The following is a 21519-nucleotide window of genomic DNA, read 5'->3' on the forward strand; positions in this document are numbered from 1 at the left end:
TCTTATCAATGTTTCTCTTTTATGTAAAGCTGCTAAAGGTAATTCTAAGAAAAACATGACCATATGTCTCTGGTAACATGAGGAAACTGCTTACAAAACAAAATCAGATGATTTTTGAGGGCTGCGGTATTTATCATTACAAAGCTTCTGGGTGTTGTAGAACAGTTCCTGTCCAGATGTGCAGTAGCAAGTTCTGCCTAAACCCCGCCCACCACCCAGTGAAGTGTTTGAATAATGAATGAATATTCATGGTGATGTCTTCACCGACCTTGTAAATATTCATCAGGTATTCTGCATGTTAGCTCGAAGGGGCAAAGAAACAGTATTGCAAATGGAATTAATACAAATGGAAGATGCGCTGTATATTACCAACATGCTGTTTATTAAAACAGATTTCTGTATTAAGATAGAAGATCGTTACTCTGCATGCATACCTCTCAACTGTCTCCAATTTCTCCTGATGTTTAGTAATTTACTTAATAATAACAGACATGTTCATTAAGAAATGCCCATCCAGACAAACGTTAGCATACTACAATACAATAATGCTGAAAAGAAATGCTAAAGAAACAGCACTAACTATAACTGGAACTTGCCCATGTACTTCTAAGACACAGAAAAGATAAAGTCATCTCTCTATAGAGAACAGTAAGAAAAAATGTATAACAGCAATATAACTGTAAGCTGACTTACTACAGAAAATGGATATACAATTGTTGTCACTTACCTGAAGACACATGTAAACTCCTACTCAAAATACAAGCAGAAATGAGGCACTGGACAAGCATTCTTATGATGAACTCTGTTTAATAGCATGCCAAAAAACGGACAAGAATACAAGGTGCATACTTTCTAATACCTAACAAACCCAGACACCCAAGAAAGCAACACTGTGCACTATAGACTTACTTCCCAAAAAAAGATAGGTTAAAAAATAGAATGTAAAATGTAAACTAAATTGCAATTAAAATGGCAATTAAAAAAAAAGGTGGGGGTCAGTGTCAAGAATGCTCACTCTCCTTGTCTGAATCAGTGCCTAAGGTTGTGAGCAAGACAACAGGTAAATAGCTGATCAGTATATTTACTTCTCCATATGAATTCATCTAAATGGCTTGGAGCCATGTGTGCCACGGTACCATTCATGGCCTTAAATTGTTTCTTGCAATGCTATCACATGAAATGCTACTTTAGCAAGAATCATCCTGGGAAAAAAAATGTGTTTTTCAAAGTGCACCTTCACTCCACCTTCTCTTACAAAGATTCATTAGCCTAAGGCAAAGGGAAATGTCTTGCAATTTACATTGAGCACCTTCAGCATTTCACAGGGGTGATTTCCATATGTGTCAATCAACAAGCAATGTATGCATGATGTCACTGTCAAATCTGCATGACAGTCAATCATACATTATTTGTATATGACATCACAGCCATCTGGCATGTCAATCGTGCAGACCACGCCCACTTCTGCACAGAACGACCAGGGAGGTACTGTTCTACAACAATGCCAGCTTCTGTCTAGGGAAGTGGCTTATTCTTATGACACTTCTTTGTTTAGTGAGTAAACCAAGTCCTATGCACGAGGGGATGCACGGTCCAAACCAAGTTGAGAGCTCCAAATAGACCAGCAAGGCAGCACAGAGTTCAAATAGATTTATTAATTTACTGATGAATATAACAAACTAGTTTCGGCCAACAGCCTTCTTCAGTGTAAAACAGTATAGTCAGGTTCATTTGAATCATCATTTAAGTACATATCAAGAGCCAATCAAAAGGTTGAGCTCATTAATATTGATAAATTTAAAACATATTTATAAAACATGTTTTGAGGCACTTAAAGTATATCATATACATATACAATGAAGATTAGTATAAATACTCTGGTGAGGTCCATCCATAACAGGAAAAATAATCACCAAGTAAATACCTGAAATTAGGCAAATTATTAGTATATTCTAACATGTCCATCTGGCAATGTATTCATACTTGTAATCTAATTTTGTAATCCCATATTGGCTAAACCACTATCACGTGCCGTTGAGCAGTTCTTAGTTAGAGACACCATAGATAAAAATATCAAATACTAATGTTCAAAAGGGCTCAAACATGCTTGCTATGTCATAAGGGAGCATAGCTTTAACGGTTGAGTTATATATATATACAAATGTATATATATATAGATTTGTAGTGGGCAAAACAAATAATAAACATAGAGCACAAAGTAGATCAACAATAATGAAGATAACAGCCTGAACATAAAGGCTTGCACATTTCTTCAAAGTAGACATTAAAGCTGTTGTATAACCGTCCATAACAAGAGAAATGATCACCAAATACATACATAAAATTAGGCAAATTATTAGTGTATTCTAACATGTCCATCTGGCAATGTAATCATACTTGTAATCTAATTTTGTCATCCCATATTGGATAAAACACTATCACGTGCTGTTGAGCAGTTCTTAGTTAGAGACCCCATTGCTAATACATATCAAGTATGGATGTTCAAAAGGACTCAGGCATGCTATATCATAAAGAGCATATGTTTAACAGGTTAAGTTGTATATACCTACATATGTATATAAATATAGATTTGTAATGGACAAAACAAATAATGAACATGGAGCACAATGTAAAAATTAGATCGACAATAATGAAGATAACAGCCTAAACATAAAGGCTTGTACATTTCTTCAAACTAAAAATTAAAGCTATTGTATATCCAGTACATATATGGAAAGGGCACAGACATTCTGTATCAAAAAAGGGAAAATATTTGGAAGTTGAGTTACATATACACAAGTGTATATATATATATATGCAATGGAATAACAAGTATTACACAAAATGAGACGATATAACCAACCGTCAATAGTATAAGTAAGACCCTCAACATGAGGCTAAACTTCCAAATCAAAAAAGGGACAATGCATCTAGTTTCAAATGACGTTAAGCTAACATATATAAATGCTCAGTCACCTGGCTAGCAAATTAGGTACCCCTCATTCATGCTCCCACAAAAAAAGAAATTTTTTCTAGACTACATTCGGCCACCGCCCATATCATACATAGTATTACAGGATAGCCCATATGGCTCAATATCTAAACACCCTGTTCAGTATTGAACCAGAGTATTTTGACATTCATAATCCATATGCTTGAAGACATATAGATAAGAGACAAATAGAAATCCACCACTTAGTATCCCATTGTTCAATATACCAATATAAACTCAACATATTCCCTATAAATGATCATTCAGTCCCGGGTGAAATAACGCCCCCAGTGTAATAATCCAATGTTTCTCTTTTTGGTCCAGTAGCCCATGCCAACCTTGTTTGTTTGTTCTGTCTCCAGAAATACGGTCAATGACCATAAAAGTGAACCTAGCTTGAGGATGTTTTAATGTGTGTTGATATAGGGCACTGGTCTCCTTATGGTTTTTTATATCACTGCGATGTTCGTTCATTCTAAATCTCAAGGCTCTGGAAGTTTGTCCAACATAAAATCCCCCACAGTAACATGAAGCCAGGTACACTACCCAGTCGCTACTGCAGTTTCCAAAGATCTTAATGTCAAAAACTTTGCTAGTATTACGACTGGTAAACGCCTTGGATTTCAACATATGTTGACAGGAACCACAATGGCCACAAGGGAATGACCCAATAAGTTCATCACCATGAAGTGTCAGTTGTTTGTGGATAGTCCCCCCACTTGCCATATGTTTAAAATGTGAAAAATAAGAGCCTAAGGTCTTACCACGTTTATATGAGAAAAGACAACGGGGTCCCAAAAAACTTCGCAGCTTGTCATTGGCCAATAAAATGTTCCAATGTTTATTAATAATGTTTCTAATCATATTAATGTTTCTGCCATAAGTGGTGATGAACCTAACACATGTATTACAAGAGGATTGATTTTTAGTCTTATTCTGATATTGTAATAAGTCATCCCTCACAAGACGATTGGCTCTGCTCTGAGCCGACACAATATCAAATCTATCATATCCCCTGTTAATAAACCTCTGACTGAGATCCCTGCTGGCCAATTGATATTCCTCCATGTTGGAACTGAGACGTTTGATACGTATAAACTGAGATATTGGAATACTCCTGATTGTGTGACGGGGATGTAAACTTGATGCATGTAACAAGGTGTTGTATTGCGGGTACTTGCGGAAAACCCTCGTAGACAAAGTATTGTCTGGGTTCCTGTATACCGTGACATCCAAAAAGTTAATAGAATTCTTGTCATATGTCACCGAAAATTCAAGTCCCCAGACATTGTCATTAAGATATTCAACAAATTCCCGCAAGTATCCTACATCAGCCCACCACACCAACCAGCAGTCGTCCAGGTAACGTCTCCAAATATCCATTTCCACCTGAAAGATATTATGTGATGTATCATAGATCATAAATTCCTCAACATAAGCCATGAAAAGGTCAGCATATATCGGGGCAAAAGATGCCCCCATAGCTGTTCCTTGAAGCTGCCAATAACATTGGCCCTGGAAGTACAGAACATTCTTGTTTAACACATGTTCGGACATACATATCAAAAGGGTGTTGAATCCCGGTGAATATAGGTTTACCCTTTCCAACCAATATTGTAAAGATTGGAGACCCGCCCAGTGGGGTATACTTGTATATAGTGATTTTACATCCAAAGTACATAAGTACCATTCAGGTTCCAATTGGGTTTCCCTAATTAGCTGTAGAAACTGTGTAATGTCCTGCAATCTAGATCTAATATGTCCCAACAGAGGTTTAAGATATTTGGTGAGGAAAGCCGATAGGGGTTCAGTCAGAGAGCCTATTCCCGATACTATTGGTCTACCCGGTGGTTTTACCAAAGACTTGTGGATTTTGGGTAAAAGATATAGTATCTGTTTAGACGGTTCCGACACCATAAGGGAATCCAAGCATTTCTTATTTATGATACCTTCCTCAAAGGCCAACTGCAAAAAGGCGTCAATCTCATCCTTAAATACTGGTGTGGGATCTATGGACATGTACATATAGCACTTAGCATCTGACAATTGAGTTAACCCTTCATGAATGTAATCCGCAGTGTTCCAAACCACAACTGCACCTCCCTTATCAGCAGGGACAATGACTATGTCTTTATTGTCACACAAGGTGTTCAAAGCTGTCCTGTCATCATCAGATAGGTTGCTAGCCAGCATAATATGTCCCATGTTTTGAAAATGACTATCCCTCAAAATGGAATCCATGAAAATAGATACATGTTTACTCATAGGAGGTTGAAAAGAAGACTTGCCAAAACGGAAGTCCTCAGACGGTTCTGACCTGTTATCCTCAAAAAACAACCTAAGATTTAACATCCTACAAAAGTCCTGTAAATCCTGTACTATATGGTATTCTTGACTGAAAAAAGAAGGAATATAGTTCAAACCCTTATTCAAAAGTGCAACCTGCTCATCCGTTAATATAGTCTTAGATAAATTCAACACATTCTGAGTGGATTCTGATAGGTCTCCTATTTCAGGAAGTTGTCCAAAAGGCCTTGAAGGGAGACCGGAGTGACCACTCTTTCTGTGCTTTCTGCCCCCCCGGTGTCCCTTACCCCTTCTAAAGGGGAAATTTTGTTAGTTTTCTTCCTATTGGGTGAGACCCTCTCCCCTGAACCCTCAAAATCCGTAAGGGAGGATTCATCACCAGACGTACTATATGAGCTATCCCCCTTGTTTTTGAGAATTGACCGAGGTCTCTTTTTGGTGCGACTGGGCCCTGTTTTAACCTGATTAATATCCGCAAATCTAACCGATCTGCTAAAATCAAAAGGTTTACCCCGTTGATAATCAGAAAAATCACGATGAAACTTCTTGATTTTGCGTTCCTTTAAAGTTTTTTCATGCTCCATCAGTTCTGAGGACAGTTTTTTAATATTGTCCTGATATTTCATAGAAGATTCAAACTTTTGAGCCTCTGAACATATATTTTTAATTTCAAGTATATTGGAATCTACTGTCCTTTCATAATATTGTAACAATATGTTCACAAATGTCATGGATCCTGTCTGAAGTGCCTCCTGCCAATCATGGTTTAATTTATCGTCTGGCTTCCCCACTAGAGGTTGTGTTCGTATTCGTAGACCTCTGGGAGCCATATTTTGGGCCGAATATGCTTTAAATAACTTAAGATGCCAAATGTTTGATCTCAGAGTCTTAAATGCTTTGGTGATCGAGTGGAAAAACATATCACAATCAACCACAGATGTCTGACCTGAACTAACTGGATCATTGCTTGGCAATTGATCAATGCCAAATACTGCTATATCTTGCCGATCAGCACATAATCCAGAGAGGATGGTATTTAGATCCATGTTGTGAACAATGTTAAAGTATAATACTAATATAAACTGGTGGAGCACCAAAAAGGCAAAGGGATATGATTTTTGAATCAAATATATAATATAATGGTTGGAAGACCCAGTAACATCAAATAGGGTAGAAAATCAAACACCAATCCCTAATGGGAAATCACAGGGGTGGCAGAAAGCACAACAAGGAAGTAGAGAAAGAAAATCAATACCATATAATCCCTATGGTAGGTCAAACTTCAAGAATAACATGAAAATATATGGCAATATTGGTGTGACACTATTGACTTATATATAAGATAAAGCAAACCAACCTAAAATTGATTCAATTGGGTATTCAATAGTAGAGTCAGGGTCCAGTCGGTCATCAAAATCAGCCCCACTGAACCAAACTATCAACTACAGGTAATCACTGTGATCCAGCATAACATTCAAATACTAGGACACATTACTATAAGTATTCCTTAACTGGAAAAAGGTCAAAATACTATATTTGCTGTGATCCCATACTTTCAAAACCCTAGAAGCTTTTGTGCAAATGTATAAATCAAATGATCAAAAATACAACAGACAAAAATACAACAAACAAATGTGAACCTGAATGGTACTTATGTACTTTGGATGTAAAATCACTATATACAAGTATACCCCACTGGGCGGGTCTCCAATCTTTACAATATTGGTTGGAAAGGGTAAACCTATATTCACCGGGATTCAACACCCTTTTGATATGTATGTCCGAACATGTGTTAAACAAGAATGTTCTGTACTTCCAGGGCCAATGTTATTGGCAGCTTCAAGGAACAGCTATGGGGGCATCTTTTGCCCCGATATATGCTGACCTTTTCATGGCTTATGTTGAGGAATTTATGATCTATGATACATCACATAATATCTTTCAGGTGGAAATGGATATTTGGAGACGTTACCTGGACGACTGCTGGTTGGTGTGGCGGGCTGATGTAGGATACTTGCGGGAATTTGTTGAATATCTTAATGACAATGTCTGGGGACTTGAATTTTCGGTGACATATGACAAGAATTCTATTAACTTTTTGGATGTCACGGTATACAGGAACCCAGACAATACTTTGTCTACGAGGGTTTTCCGCAAGTACCCGCAATACAACACCTTGTTACATGCATCAAGTTTACATCCCCGTCACACAATCAGGAGTATTCCAATATCTCAGTTTATACGTATCAAACGTCTCAGTTCCAACATGGAGGAATATCAATTGGCCAGCAGGGATCTCAGTCAGAGGTTTATTAACAGGGGATATGATAGATTTGATATTGTGTCGGCTCAGAGCAGAGCCAATCGTCTTGTGAGGGATGACTTATTACAATATCAGAATAAGACTAAAAATCAATCCTCTTGTAATACATGTGTTAGGTTCATCACCACTTATGGCAGAAACATTAATATGATTAGAAACATTATTAATAAACATTGGAACATTTTATTGGCCAATGACAAGCTGCAGTTTTTGGGACCCGTTGTCTTTTCTCATATAAACGTGGTAAGACCTTAGGCTCTTATTTTTCACATTTTAAACATATGGCAAGTGGGGGGACTATCCACAAACAACTGACACTTCATGGTGATGAACTTATTGGGTCATTCCCTTGTGGCCATTGTGGTTCCTGTCAACATATGTTGAAATCCAAGGCGTTTACCAGTCGTAATACTAGCAAAGTTTTTGACATTAAGATCTTTGGAAACTGCAGTAGCGACTGGGTAGTGTACCTGGCTTCATGTTACTGTGGGGATTTTATGTTGGACAAACTTCCAGAGCCTTGAGATTTAGAATGAACGAACATCGCAGTGATATAAAAAACCATAAGGAGACCAGTGCCCTATATCAACACACATTAAAACATCCTCAAGCTAGGTTCACTTTTATGGTCATTGACCGTATTTCTGGAGACAGAACAAACAAACAAGGTTGGCATGGGCTACTGGACCAAAAAGAGAAACATTGGATTATTACACTGGGGGCGTTATTTCACCCGGGACTGAATGATCATTTATAGGGAATATGTTGAGTTTATATTGGTATATTGAACAATGGGATACTAAGTGGTGGATTTCTATTTGTCTCTTATCTATATGTCTTCAAGCATATGGATTATGAATGTCAAAATACTCTGGTTCAATACTGAACAGGGTGTTTAGATATTGAGCCATATGGGCTATCCTGTAATACTATGTATGATATGGGCGGTGGCCGAATGTAGTCTAGAAAAAATTTCTTTTTTTGTGGGAGCATGAATGAGGGGTACCTAATTTGCTAGCCAGGTGACTGAGCATTTATATATGTTAGCTTAACGTCATTTGAAACTAGATGCATTGTCCCTTTTTTGATTTGGAAGTTTAGCCTCATGTTGAGGGTCTTACTTATACTATTGACGGTTGGTTATATCGTCTCATTTTGTGTAATACTTGTTATTCCATTGCATATATATATATACACTTGTGTATATGTAACTCAACTTCCAAATATTTTCCCTTTTTTGATACAGAATGTCTGTGCCCTTTCCATATATGTACTGGATATACAATAGCTTTAATTTTTAGTTTGAAGAAATGTACAAGCCTTTATGTTTAGGCTGTTATCTTCATTATTGTCGATCTAATTTTTACATTGTGCTCCATGTTCATTATTTGTTTTGTCCATTACAAATCTATATTTATATACATATGTAGGTATATACAACTTAACCTGTTAAACATATGCTCTTTATGATATAGCATGCCTGAGTCCTTTTGAACATCCATACTTGATATGTATTAGCAATGGGGTCTCTAACTAAGAACTGCTCAACAGCACGTGATAGTGTTTTATCCAATATGGGATGACAAAATTAGATTACAAGTATGATTACATTGCCAGATGGACATGTTAGAATACACTAATAATTTGCCTAATTTTATGTATGTATTTGGTGATCATTTCTCTTGTTATGGACGGTTATACAACAGCTTTAATGTCTACTTTGAAGAAATGTGCAAGCCTTTATGTTCAGGCTGTTATCTTCATTATTGTTGATCTACTTTGTGCTCTATGTTTATTATTTGTTTTGCCCACTACAAATCTATATATATATACATTTGTATATATATATAACTCAACCGGTTAAATCTATGCTCCCTTATGACATAGCAAGCATGTTTGAGCCCTTTTGAACATTAGTATTTGATATTTTTATCTATGGTGTCTCTAACTAAGAACTGCTCAACGGCACGTGATAGTGGTTTAGCCAATATGGGATTACAAAATTAGATTACAAGTATGAATACATTGCCAGATGGACATGTTAGAATATACTAATAATTTGCCTAATTTCAGGTATTTACTTGGTGATTATTTTTCCTGTTATGGATGGACCTCACCAGAGTATTTATACTAATCTTCATTGTATATGTATATGATATACTTTAAGTGCCTCAAAACATGTTTTATAAATATGTTTTAAATTTATCAATATTAATGAGCTCAACCTTTTGATTGGCTCTTGATATGTACTTAAATGATGATTCAAATGAACCTGACTATACTGTTTTACACTGAAGAAGGCTGTTGGCCGAAACTAGTTTGTTATATTCATCAGTAAATTAATAAATCTATTTGAACTCTGTGCTGCCTTGCTGGTCTATTTGGAGCTTTCACTTCTTTGTTTAGTCACATTTTACTAGGATATACCAATAGCACATAGTTCTGACTGCTGTTCATATAAATCTCTGGGGTTATACCTATACATTTCACCACACAATTGTGACAAATCTATTGTAAACTGATTGTTTAACTAGTCTGTCATGCCAGATGATGTGCAGTGGGGTTAACCAGTTCCTCATAAACTAGAAGCTGTTCACAAAAATCTTTATGTTTATCCTTTAAAATCTGTTATTGAAATCACCATTTGCAGGCAGACCCACCATTTGCAGGCAGACCTCCTGAAAAACATATATTTAAAAATTAATGCGCAAGTTAATTTACCCTTTCAATGGAAAATTCCCAATAAGACTGGTCTACCACGTGCCTAATTTTGACTGAAGTCTGTAATACAAATGTATCCAAGTAATGGAGTAAATAATAGAGATTGTGTGATCCTAAACCTCATTCCTTCCTGCGGGTTGTAGTAATGGCTGAGAATAGGTGCAATTCAAATGCACTAGCAACCTCTACTGGAAGCTGGAGACTGTAGGAATGCATGGCCAACCTTACTGGGAGTGAAATGGACTGGACACGTGATTTTCAGTGCCACACCCAGCAGAAAATGGGGAAACACCAGCTTTCTTTGCCAGGTTGAGTAATGGCTGTGTCAACCCTTCTCCAACCCCTGCCATCATAGATCATTGGGACACTACTCTGAACTGGGACAGGCTGCTTGTCACCACAAAAATGGTCAATAAGGCCACACTACTAAAGTGACAGAAGTCCCCACATCATAAAAAAAGTGCTGTGGCTCAGTGCAAAAGCCCAGCAGCAGGTGTCTGTGATGGACAAGGAAACACTACAGAATACATAAGAGCTCCCTGCTAGACATGCAGCACCTGGAATCCATAACTATGAGTCTATCAAGTTCAAAACATAAGCAGCAATTGTAAGAGAGATACATCAAATGTTGAAACCCACTGTAATACCATTTGCACAACTGCAAAAGGGAGGGGCTTCACCATCTGGTGCCCTGGTGCCATACTTCTATCATTTCATTTCTTTAAAGGGAGGGGCTGCACCATCTGGTGCCATACTTCTATCACTTCACTTCATTTCCTTAAAGGGAGGGGCTGCACCATCTGGTGCCCTGGTGCCGTACTTCTATCACTTCATTTCCTTAAAGGGAGGGGCTGCACCATCTGGTGCCCTGGTGCTGTACGTCTATCACTTCATTTCCTTAAAGGGAGGGGCTGCACCATCTGGTGCCCTGGTGCCGTACTTCTATCACTTCATTTTCTTAAAGGGAGGGGCTGCACCATCTGGTGCCCTGGTGCCGTACGTCTATCACTTCATTTCCTTAAAGGGAGGGGCTGCACCATCTGGTGCCCTGGTGCCATACTTCTATCACTTCATTTTCTTAAAGGGAGGGGCTGCACCATCTGGTGCCCTGGTGCCGTACGTCTATCACTTCATTTCCTTAAAGGGAGGGGCTGCACCATCTGGTGCCCTGGTGCCATACTTCTATCACTTCATTTCCTTAAAGGGAGGGGCTGCACCATCTGGTGCCTTGGTGCCGTACTTCTATCACTTCATTTCCTTAAAGGGAGGGGCTGCACCATCTGGTGCCCTGGTGCCATACTTCTATCACTTCATTTCCTTAAAGGGAGGGGCTGCACCATCTGGTGCCTTGGTGCCGTACTTCTATCACTTCATTTCCTTAAAGGGAGGGGCTGCACCATCTGGTGCCCTGGTGCCGTATGTCTATCACTTCATTTCCTTAAAGGGAGGGGCTGCACCATCTGGTGCCCTGGTGCCGTACTTCTATCACTTCATTTCCGTCACTCTGCCTACTTACTGCATTCCTATCTTTAGCCTGTCCTTCCCACCCTTTGCCCTTATATTTCCCACTACACCCACACTATACGTACCACAGCTATGTACCTACAGACATATTATACTCTTGTGTCACTTGAATACTCACGCTGAACTTGAGGATATTTTTCGGTAATGTCCCTGGAATATGTCCCATTTACTACTTCTGTATCTGCACGATTGCAGTCTCTTCACTGTGTCTTTCCCTTACAAGTTCCTTCAGTGTAATAACACTGTGTGATTTTTTCAATGTGTCTTTCCCTTACAAGTTCCTTCAGTGTAATAACACTGTGTGATTTTTTCCACGGTGTCTTTCCCTTACAAGTTCCTTCAGTGTAATAACACTGTGTGATTTTTTCACTGTGTCTTTCCCTTACAAGTTCCTTCAGTGTAATAACACTGTGTGATTTTTTCACTGTGTCTTTCCCTTACAAGTTCCTTCAGTGTAATAACACTGTGTGATTTTTTCCACTGTGTCTTTCCCTTACAAGTTGATTCAGTGTAATAACACTGTGTGATTTTTTCACTGTGTCTTTCCCTTACAAGTTCCTTCAGTGTAATAACACTGTGTGATTTTTTCCAGTGTGTCTTTCCCTTACAAGTTGATTCAGTGTAATAACACTATATGATTTTTCTCTGTAATGAGATCAGTATTTTTATTATGTAACTTTGTGGAGGTTTTCTCCCTGGGCCTCCACTGAAAATGGGCTCATTTCAGGCCCAGTGGACTTTCCTGGTTAACAAATGCAATAAATAAATAAATAAATCTTGTACCCTCGTTCTTGTTAGTCTGATTTCTCTGTGCCTCAGAGTGGGAGGAAACCTCTGAGATACCATTACCCTGGACAGAAGTACATATTATGTATATATATCCCATATCCACACCTACATCCTGGCTATTCCAATGATTGCAATATCTATCCTTAGAATCTCAAATGGAATCCCATAAGGAGACACAGCAGGAGCCTGAGTGATGTGGTGAGCTATATGCCTCCTGAGAAGGGCCAAAAACATATCCAATTAAAAAGTTCTAAGCAAAACAGTCTAGGAGTACAGAAGAAAATGACCTAGCTGTCAGACAATGGTAAGTGTTCAACTACCTGTGTACAGAGTGAGGTACAAACTGTGCTAAGTAGCGGGACACAGTAACCAAGTACAGGTGACAGAGTAAACAGAATTGTGTTTTCCTGCAAATTACTTACTGAGTACCTTAATGTTAAAGTTTTACATGATCACAAGTTTAAATTTATGCCAGACATGCAGGATAATGATGCCACGCACCACGGATGTCATCGTGCTGAAAAACAGCATCAGCACTACATGCAGGATAATGATGCCACGCACCACGGATGTCAACGTGCTGAAAAACAGCATCAGCACTGTAACATGAGTCTGCTGCCTGCAGCTTATAGTCTAGCATATTAAGGTCCCTGCTCTTCAAAAATACAGCCTCATGATAGCTACCTGCTACTGAGATACATGCCCCACCACAACCATGATCACGGGGTAAAACCAGATTCTGGGGAGGGTCTGCAGTGTTCAGCTGGAACAATTTGTGTTCTAAGGAAGCATGCTGAGCTCTACAAATAGCTAGGACTACACAAGATGAACATCTAATTTTTCTGAACACCAGTTTCTGACCCTGGAGTCAACAGTTTCAGCCCTGGCATGAGGCTTTTTCACTGGAAAGCAAGCGAAAGAATTGAATCCAGTGACTTTCAGTACCAGAGCGATAAGATATTTGTTGTTCCAGTAAACAGCTAATAGCTTCATAAGAAATGGAAAATTAAGCATATATTTATGGTACCAAAATTAAGGTGCTTTATTTGCAATTCAAACAAAATTCCAAAACCTACTTCAGATAAACATCTGTTGTTTTGAATGTGGCTAACAGTACTAGGAAGTAAAAATAGAATTTTGCTTTAAGTTTATATGCACTGCAAATGAAACATTTTCAATTATAGCACCTTAAAAATGTATTTTCCCAGCATCTTTCTGGATAATCAGTAGAATGACAGCACGGATGAGATCACCACACTAGGGAAAAGGAACTGGAAGCTTTACCACGCTTAAACTGTCCCTCAACACATGCTTCTTGGGGGAAAAAAGTTTCTGAACGTGTTTCTGTTTTTTTAATTCTAGCAGCAAGACCTTCATATATCCAAGATGGTTATGCCATTTGGTCTGCAACTAAGGTATTAACTCAGAGATGTCTTTCCTTACCCTACTGAGAATGCTTCAAGAATATATTTACATTGCAGACAGTGGCCACATTTTACCACTGTTCCCCTCACTGGGTCGGATTGCCTGCCTTTCATTTTGATGAAGTCCAGTTAATGGTGAACGAAAGCGCTTGATGTTTTTTATTAATAAAGAGTGGCATCCGGCTAACGGGAGTGTTTTCCTTTTGTTTTTAATATTATAGGAACTTTCTGAATTCATAAGAGCAATATTTAAAGTATGTGCCTGATTTATTTGTTCTTTCATCATAATGTGCTTCAGACGTCTCACAACTGGCCAGGTAAACTGTACCTCTAGGTCCACAAATATATCTCCCACTTCTAGTCCATTTTCTACCCTTTTTGCCAGGTTCTCAAATTATATATTAAATCAGCAAAAATGGAAAGAGAATGCAGAACTAGAATCTATGAACATGATTATAATATTAGTAAAGATGATGTCATGTCAGGAATGCTCTCAATACAAAATACTAAAAGATGTAATAATTTAAAAAGAATATTGTTCTTATTAATGCAGAAAGTAGAACCAAATACTAGAGGGGTAAGCTGGGAGACAACTCTTGAATACAGGGAACTAATGTTGCAGCTGAGCTTGGATGTAACTACACCACCTGGGTTGAATGATATGATCAATATTAAATGTGTACTAAAATTGTGTGCTACATACTATACATTTATCTTCTTTGAGACATCATATGTCAAGATTACATCATACACTTATTTTAAATTTGATTCATTCAAACAACTGTTTTAAGAAATGTAGTAAAGTTTTGGCAATTTGTTTTACTATGTTGTACTATTGTTTTATGTTAATACAGACTGTGTTTTACTGGTCAAGCCACTGTCATGATTATATGGCTATATATAGGCAGATTGTGTTGTTCCTTATTTGCTTTCTGGAGAAGTCCACATATTTATAATGACAACATTTAATGTTTTACTGTTTTCTTATCCAGTGTTACTAAATCATTTCTGTTTGTTGAGCCAAGAGTGGACAGTACTTTGTGGTTATTATTATTTTTTTTTGCATATAGTCATACAATTAGGCTGAATTCCAAATACTTAGATACTTAACCACTAGTTTGGAAGGAGCTAGAGGACAGCCTGAGGACCAATGTTTAGAAGGTTCAGTCCTAAAGTACAAATATTCAAATGTAAATCTAACTTCTAGAGTAGAAGGAGCCCCTCCAGCAGTCCAAGAATCAAGGTTTGAAGGCTTAGTCCTGAAGTACAGGTGCACCAAAAGGTCTGTCTCCTGGAGTTATTGCTGAAACAATACCACATGGTGAAGGCATGACTAAAGACCAACAGGTCTTGCAAGCTTTTGCAATTGGTACAGTCTCGAAGGAAGCACTGAAAATAGCTACATCTCTACAGGACTGGTCTTTGGCTACTACATTTTCTACAGGAGGTGAGCTGCCTGATGACAAATAGTGATGCAGTTGATGCTCTATATGCAAAAAGGCTTGTTTGGCAAATGCAAGCCATTTTATCCCCAGAAAGGGGAGAGAGAGCACCAGCTGTTTGGTCTTAACTTCACGCATCCATTTCACCTAAAACCTGAGCTGGTTTTCAGTCTGTGAAGCATTCCCTCTGTCCTTATTTATGCCCCAGCAAAGAAAAAATGGGATATGAGAGAACTAATTAATGGACAACTTCTAAACCACTTTTGGGAGGAAATGTTAACCAACCCTTGCAAAAGAGCAGGATCTCTGTACATAGCGGCCTGCAGCTCCAAGATCCTTTGAGTGCAAGTGATGCCACATAATGAGCACTTTCAAAGGCCTGAACATCAATGACACTTAACTAGCAAACTTGAACAGGAATCAGGCAAGCCTACCAGTCAAAGATCAGATCCCATAGAGGAGGAGGGGGGGTCTTCAAAACTGGATGTAAGTTCAGCACTCCTTTAATGAATTAACTATCCAGCAAGGTGGTAAGTCCATTAGAGCATGATGGGCAGAAATAGCTGCCAGTTGCCCCTTGACCGATGAATAACTGGGTTCTAAATCATATGGCTGCCTGAATCAGGTTAGGATCATCTGAAGTTGCCCAAATGAGAAGATACAGTACACTGTTCCACCCAAAGGAGAACCATCTCCACTTGGAGGCATAAGCCTGCTGAATGAAAGACTTCACACCTGCTTGAATCACTTCAGAAATTCCCATACAAGTTCCAGTGGAATCAAAGGGTCTATAAGAAGCAAACCACTGAGGTGGAGCCACTTACTGCCAAAACTATGGGAACAGCTATGTCTATGATCAGAAAAGTTTCATTTGCTGCAGTATGTTGAGATCCTGAAATAACACTTTTAACCATCAAGGGGTGGTGAAAATTAGAACTGATGTTTCTTCCCTGAACTTTATGACAAGGGAGAGAATCAGCAGGAGGTATACAGGAATCTCTTGTGCCATGAGCATACCTCTCAACCTCTTAGCACAATAAATCTGGACAAAGCCCCACAAAACGGAGGGACATAGACCCAAAAATAGGGACAAATTTTAAATATTGCTCTTATAAACTTAGAAATTTATAACTTAAAAATGAGACCTTTACTTATTTTAAAGTGGAAAAACCTAAAATACCAACAATCTTTGGTATACCTAAAGTCCATAAATGTGAAAGTGACCCCCCACTAAGACCTATTGTATCAGCAGAAGGTTCTAAAACACACCCTTTGGTGAAGTATGTAGACACTAAACTCAAGAAACTTTGGATGGCTAATAAAACAGTTCTAAGGGATTCTTGGGACCTATTAAGAGAAATAACAGATGATTTAAATCATGAAAATCTCATATTTGTAACTATTGATATTGTTGACTTATTTTCGTCAATACCACACAAAGAAGGGATGGAAATGTTTGAAGAAATAGTATACGAAGACAAAATACTAACACAGAATGAAAAGTTAGTCAGCATTTGGTTAATGGACCTAATTTTAAAGAACAATTTTTTATATTTTAATGGGGAGTTTTATTGACAGGCACAGGGGGTGGCCATGGGAGCAGCCTGTGCCCCCACTTACGCGAACCTGGTTCTTATCAAATGGGAAGAGAAATTTATACTCAATTCAGTTTTTAACAATTGCTGGACATTATATCGCAGGTTCCTTGATGACATAGCCATTTTTTGGACAGCAGGAATAGATAAATTAAATGAATTTATGTTTTTTATCAACAACACAACTAGTTTTTTAAAATTCACACACAAAATTTCAGAACACAAATTATTTTATTTAGATTTAGAGATTATAAAAATGGAACACATTTTGAAAGTAGAATCTTTAGAAAACCCACATTCTGCAATTCCTTTTTACATTATGAAAGTGCTCACCCTAACCATTGTAAGAAAAATATTGTTAAGGGACAGTTTGTGAGGGGCAGCAGAATGACTACTTCTAATTTTGATTTTACTACAGAATGTGACTTATTACAAAAGATGTTTTTGGAAAGAGGATATCCATTAGATTTAATTTCCCAAATAAGAAAAGAAATACTAGAGGGGAGATTAACCAAATTTCAACCTGTCATGAATATTAAGGAGAAGTCCATTGATTCTAATAATAAAATGAACGAAGCGAAATACCAACAAACTTTAATATTAGAATACAATGGTATAAACAATTGTGTCAAAAAGATATTTTTTAAGGAATGGCAAAGATTTGTGACCATTTCCGATTTAGACAACCTAAGCAGTGTCCCACAAAAAGTTATTTACAAGAATTCAACTAGCATTAAAGGTATTTTAGAAAATAAATGGAAAGGGACGACCAACAAAGGTAGGAAAGGTACCTTTAAATGTGGTCGACGTAATCAATGTTCATACATACTTAATACAGAAAGGCATTTTTTGGAAGGTAGGAAAAGATGGATTTGTAACACAGAACACTACAACTGTGAAACCAAGGGAATTATTTACCTTGCTGTTTGTAAAAAATGTGACTCTTTTTACATAGGTAAGACAGAGAGAATGCTAAAAAGAAGGATATATGAACATTTGTATGAAATTTCAGTAAGGAAGGAAACCAATGCGTTATTTAGACACTGTAAAAGTTGTATGGAAGCTAACTTTGGGTTTATGGTTTTAGAACAGATTAAAACCAATATAAGGGGTGGTCCATGGGAGGACACAATTGAATTTAGAGAACTATGGTGGCAGATAACTCTCCAAGCAGACCATATCCCAGGTTTGAATGATTTTATCTCCATAAAACCTTTAGTGAAATTAAGATCTGCTAAATTATGAATAAGCAAAATGGATTAAACAAAATAGCCACTAGATGGCATCAGCCTCCATATAGACAACATTATGACACAGTTCCTTTTTATACAACATCATTTTTTATATAACATCATTTTAAATTTACATTCATTCACTGTTTTTATAACTCACAATTCATCATTATACAAGCAAATAATTTAGTTAAGAAAATGGTAATCAATTATTTATTCAACTATTAATTTTTACAAAACTTGGTTTTTAACAACACACATTTTTTTAAACACATTGGTATGTCCCCTTTCTCCACTCACTAGTTGAGAGATGATTTTAAATTATTTTAATTTATTCATTTCCCAGGTTTTCTATAGGCTGACCAATCAATTTCTCAATTAAGGAGTGTATATATATGGTTTTATCAATGGAATCACCATGCATCTGATGAAGTCTAATTAACAAGACGAAAATGCTTCGCTGACTATAAAAGGCGATTATGGTTTAGTTTTTATGACTAAATTTATATTTCTGGCGTGGTCGTGGAATCGTTTTTATTTCAATAAACACAGTTTCGGATTTTTTTCATCTTCCCTCTTACTGCGCTTTATTTGAAACTTAGAAATTTGCTAGAGTAACAGGGTTTGTTTTGACATACATTTTCTGAAGGATTTGAAGTTGGAAATTCAAATGTATGTCATTATTTAGTGACTTCATTCCTGATATCATCTCAGTGATATGCCAGAAAACCACCAATTTTATGAGGAACAGGCCAAAAATATGAGCCAAAAATCTGGACATTCTGTGGAAATCTGTACAGTTGAGAGGTATGGCCCATGAGATAGAGAATGTGTTCTCTACCACAAGTTCTCCCATGTCCTGCAGCACTATGCAGAACAGGGGAGGACTGCATTCTCCCTTGTGAATCTGATGAGTACCCCAATTCCAGCATATGTGGGTGAGACAGGGTCTCAATCTCCAGCTTCAGGAGAAGAGAGGAAAAATATTTCACAGTCCAGCAGCCCATTCACTTCCACTGGAATGCAAATAGGTTCATAGGTATATACAAGGCTAACAACCATCAGGGCCTTTATAAGCCTAGCTATGCAACCCAACCCAGTCGTGTCTCTATGTAGCATGAGTATTTATTAGTAGGGGACATGTTAGTTAGGAAGTTTTTAAAGGTTATGTGGTGGGAGGTATGTTAGTTTGGGGTTCAGTTCCAGAGTGAACTTCCAATTTCCTATCCATTGGTCATGGTTATTCTGAACTAATGAATGGGAAACTGGAAACTGCTGAGCGTAATGCTTCTCATTATGTCTCACTGCCAGACATGTATAGCCTACCTGCACAAGGTGTACAACCATGTACTTCCTTGACATACTTACATGACAGACGAGTTGTCAAAATAAAGGAGAAGCAGCTCTGGAAGGAGATTAATCTACAAGGCTTTCAGGGAAAGAAAGACTGCATGACCTTTCAGATGGTGATGTAGTACTACTTCACAAGGGGAATATAACCCTTAAAATATCAGGGAGTCAAGTTGAACACTCCAACCTGCCAGTGAAACATCCTTTATTAGGACAAGAAGCAAAAGAGATCCTACCAAGAGAGTCTGTGGGGTTGTCTACCACATAAAGGCCTGGTAAAAGGGGTCTGATACCAGGAGAAGATTTTTAAGAGTGGTGACTTTAGCCACTTGTATCTCACAGTCCATTTCAACAGCTGCATTATGAGGTATGCTCATGATGCCATAAGATATATACTGGGCATCTGTACCAGAAATCCCAGTGGGTTCAAACCTGGACTTTGCACTGGGTCTTAACAAAGGCTACCAAAACCATAATTTCCTAGAGCTTGTCTAAGGGAAGGAACAGCCAGCACTGAAAAGTGACCATCTCTGCTCCTATAAATACAATCATGTGAGATGAGACAGAATGGCTCACAGTTTATGGTCACCCCACTAGGGACTGCAACCATAGACACTTTCAGCCAAGAGGACACCTCCTAGAAGTGCCTGGAAAGGGCTACTAGGACTACAACTATGGAAGTATCCAGCCAAGGGATGCCACATGGTTCTTCTGCAAGGCTTTGAGATTTTTCAACACCTATATTATTTACTAAGGTGTGAGCATGGTAGCCAAACTGCAAACTATTATACTGAAAATGGTCCTCAGATCAGATCACTTATCTGGTTAATAAATATAAAATAAATATGCACTGTATATTGTCCAGAGCAAACCAGAGGAATCTACCGTGTACACCTCGAACACGGATATGCCAAAAAGGTTTCTGTCAAGTCGAGCAACATCATTCATGCATCCTATGGTATCAGAGGAATGACTCCATAGAGAGTCACCTTCTGGAACTGGATATACTTGATATGCTGAATGAAATAAATGAGGCTCAGAACAGGATGGAATCAGTTCGTCTTTAACGATAAGGAAGATGGAGCAGAATCCATGACCCTGTTTTGAATGACAGAGAGTGCCTATAGTCCCTTTAGACAGTACAGTCTGGGCCTACCTCAAGAGCGCTGTTGAGAAGAAATGGTCTGTTGGAAAAGCACCTTCTGGGACAGGGCCTACACATAGGTTCATAGGTAGGTAGTAGGCTATTGGCCCTAGGGCCTATATAAGCCTAGCCAAAAAGGTACCCTGGCTTTCGCCATCCAATAAAATTATTTTCCTGTGCCACTGTCGAGCAGAGCCACAGAAGTGATCCCCGGGGGCGAATTTCCTATTTCCAATCCAATTATCAAGATTTGTCTTGAAGCATGCTAATGAGGAGCTTTGTTTGATATAGATAGGTAGTTTGTTCCAGAGTATGGGGAGTCTCTGGGACAGGAATCTATCCCTCCAGCATGTTCTGTATATTGTGGCAAACAGGTTTAGGTCCCTTGAGCGTGTAGCTCAGAGGGATTGGTATTTCTTTAAGTGGAGCATGTCCAACAGCTCTGGGTTTGACATAGCTTTGTATGTTAGGCAGAGATCGCCTCTGAGTAGGCAATATACAACCGAGTAAAGCTGGAGTTTTTTGAGACGGTCTGCATAGGGCATCTGTTTGAAGCCGGTAATTATCTTTGTGAGGTATTTCTGATGCCTTTCCAGTTGTTGTAGATGTCTTGTGAGGTATACCAAAAGGGGCATTGTACTCTCTAATGGGTCTAATGAGTGATGACTAGAGGGGA

This window comes from Protopterus annectens, chromosome 12.part0 (assembly GCF_019279795.1).
Source record: "Protopterus annectens isolate FY-2018-M chromosome 12.part0, PAN1.0, whole genome shotgun sequence".
NCBI classification, from domain to species: domain Eukaryota; kingdom Metazoa; phylum Chordata; order Ceratodontiformes; family Protopteridae; genus Protopterus; species Protopterus annectens.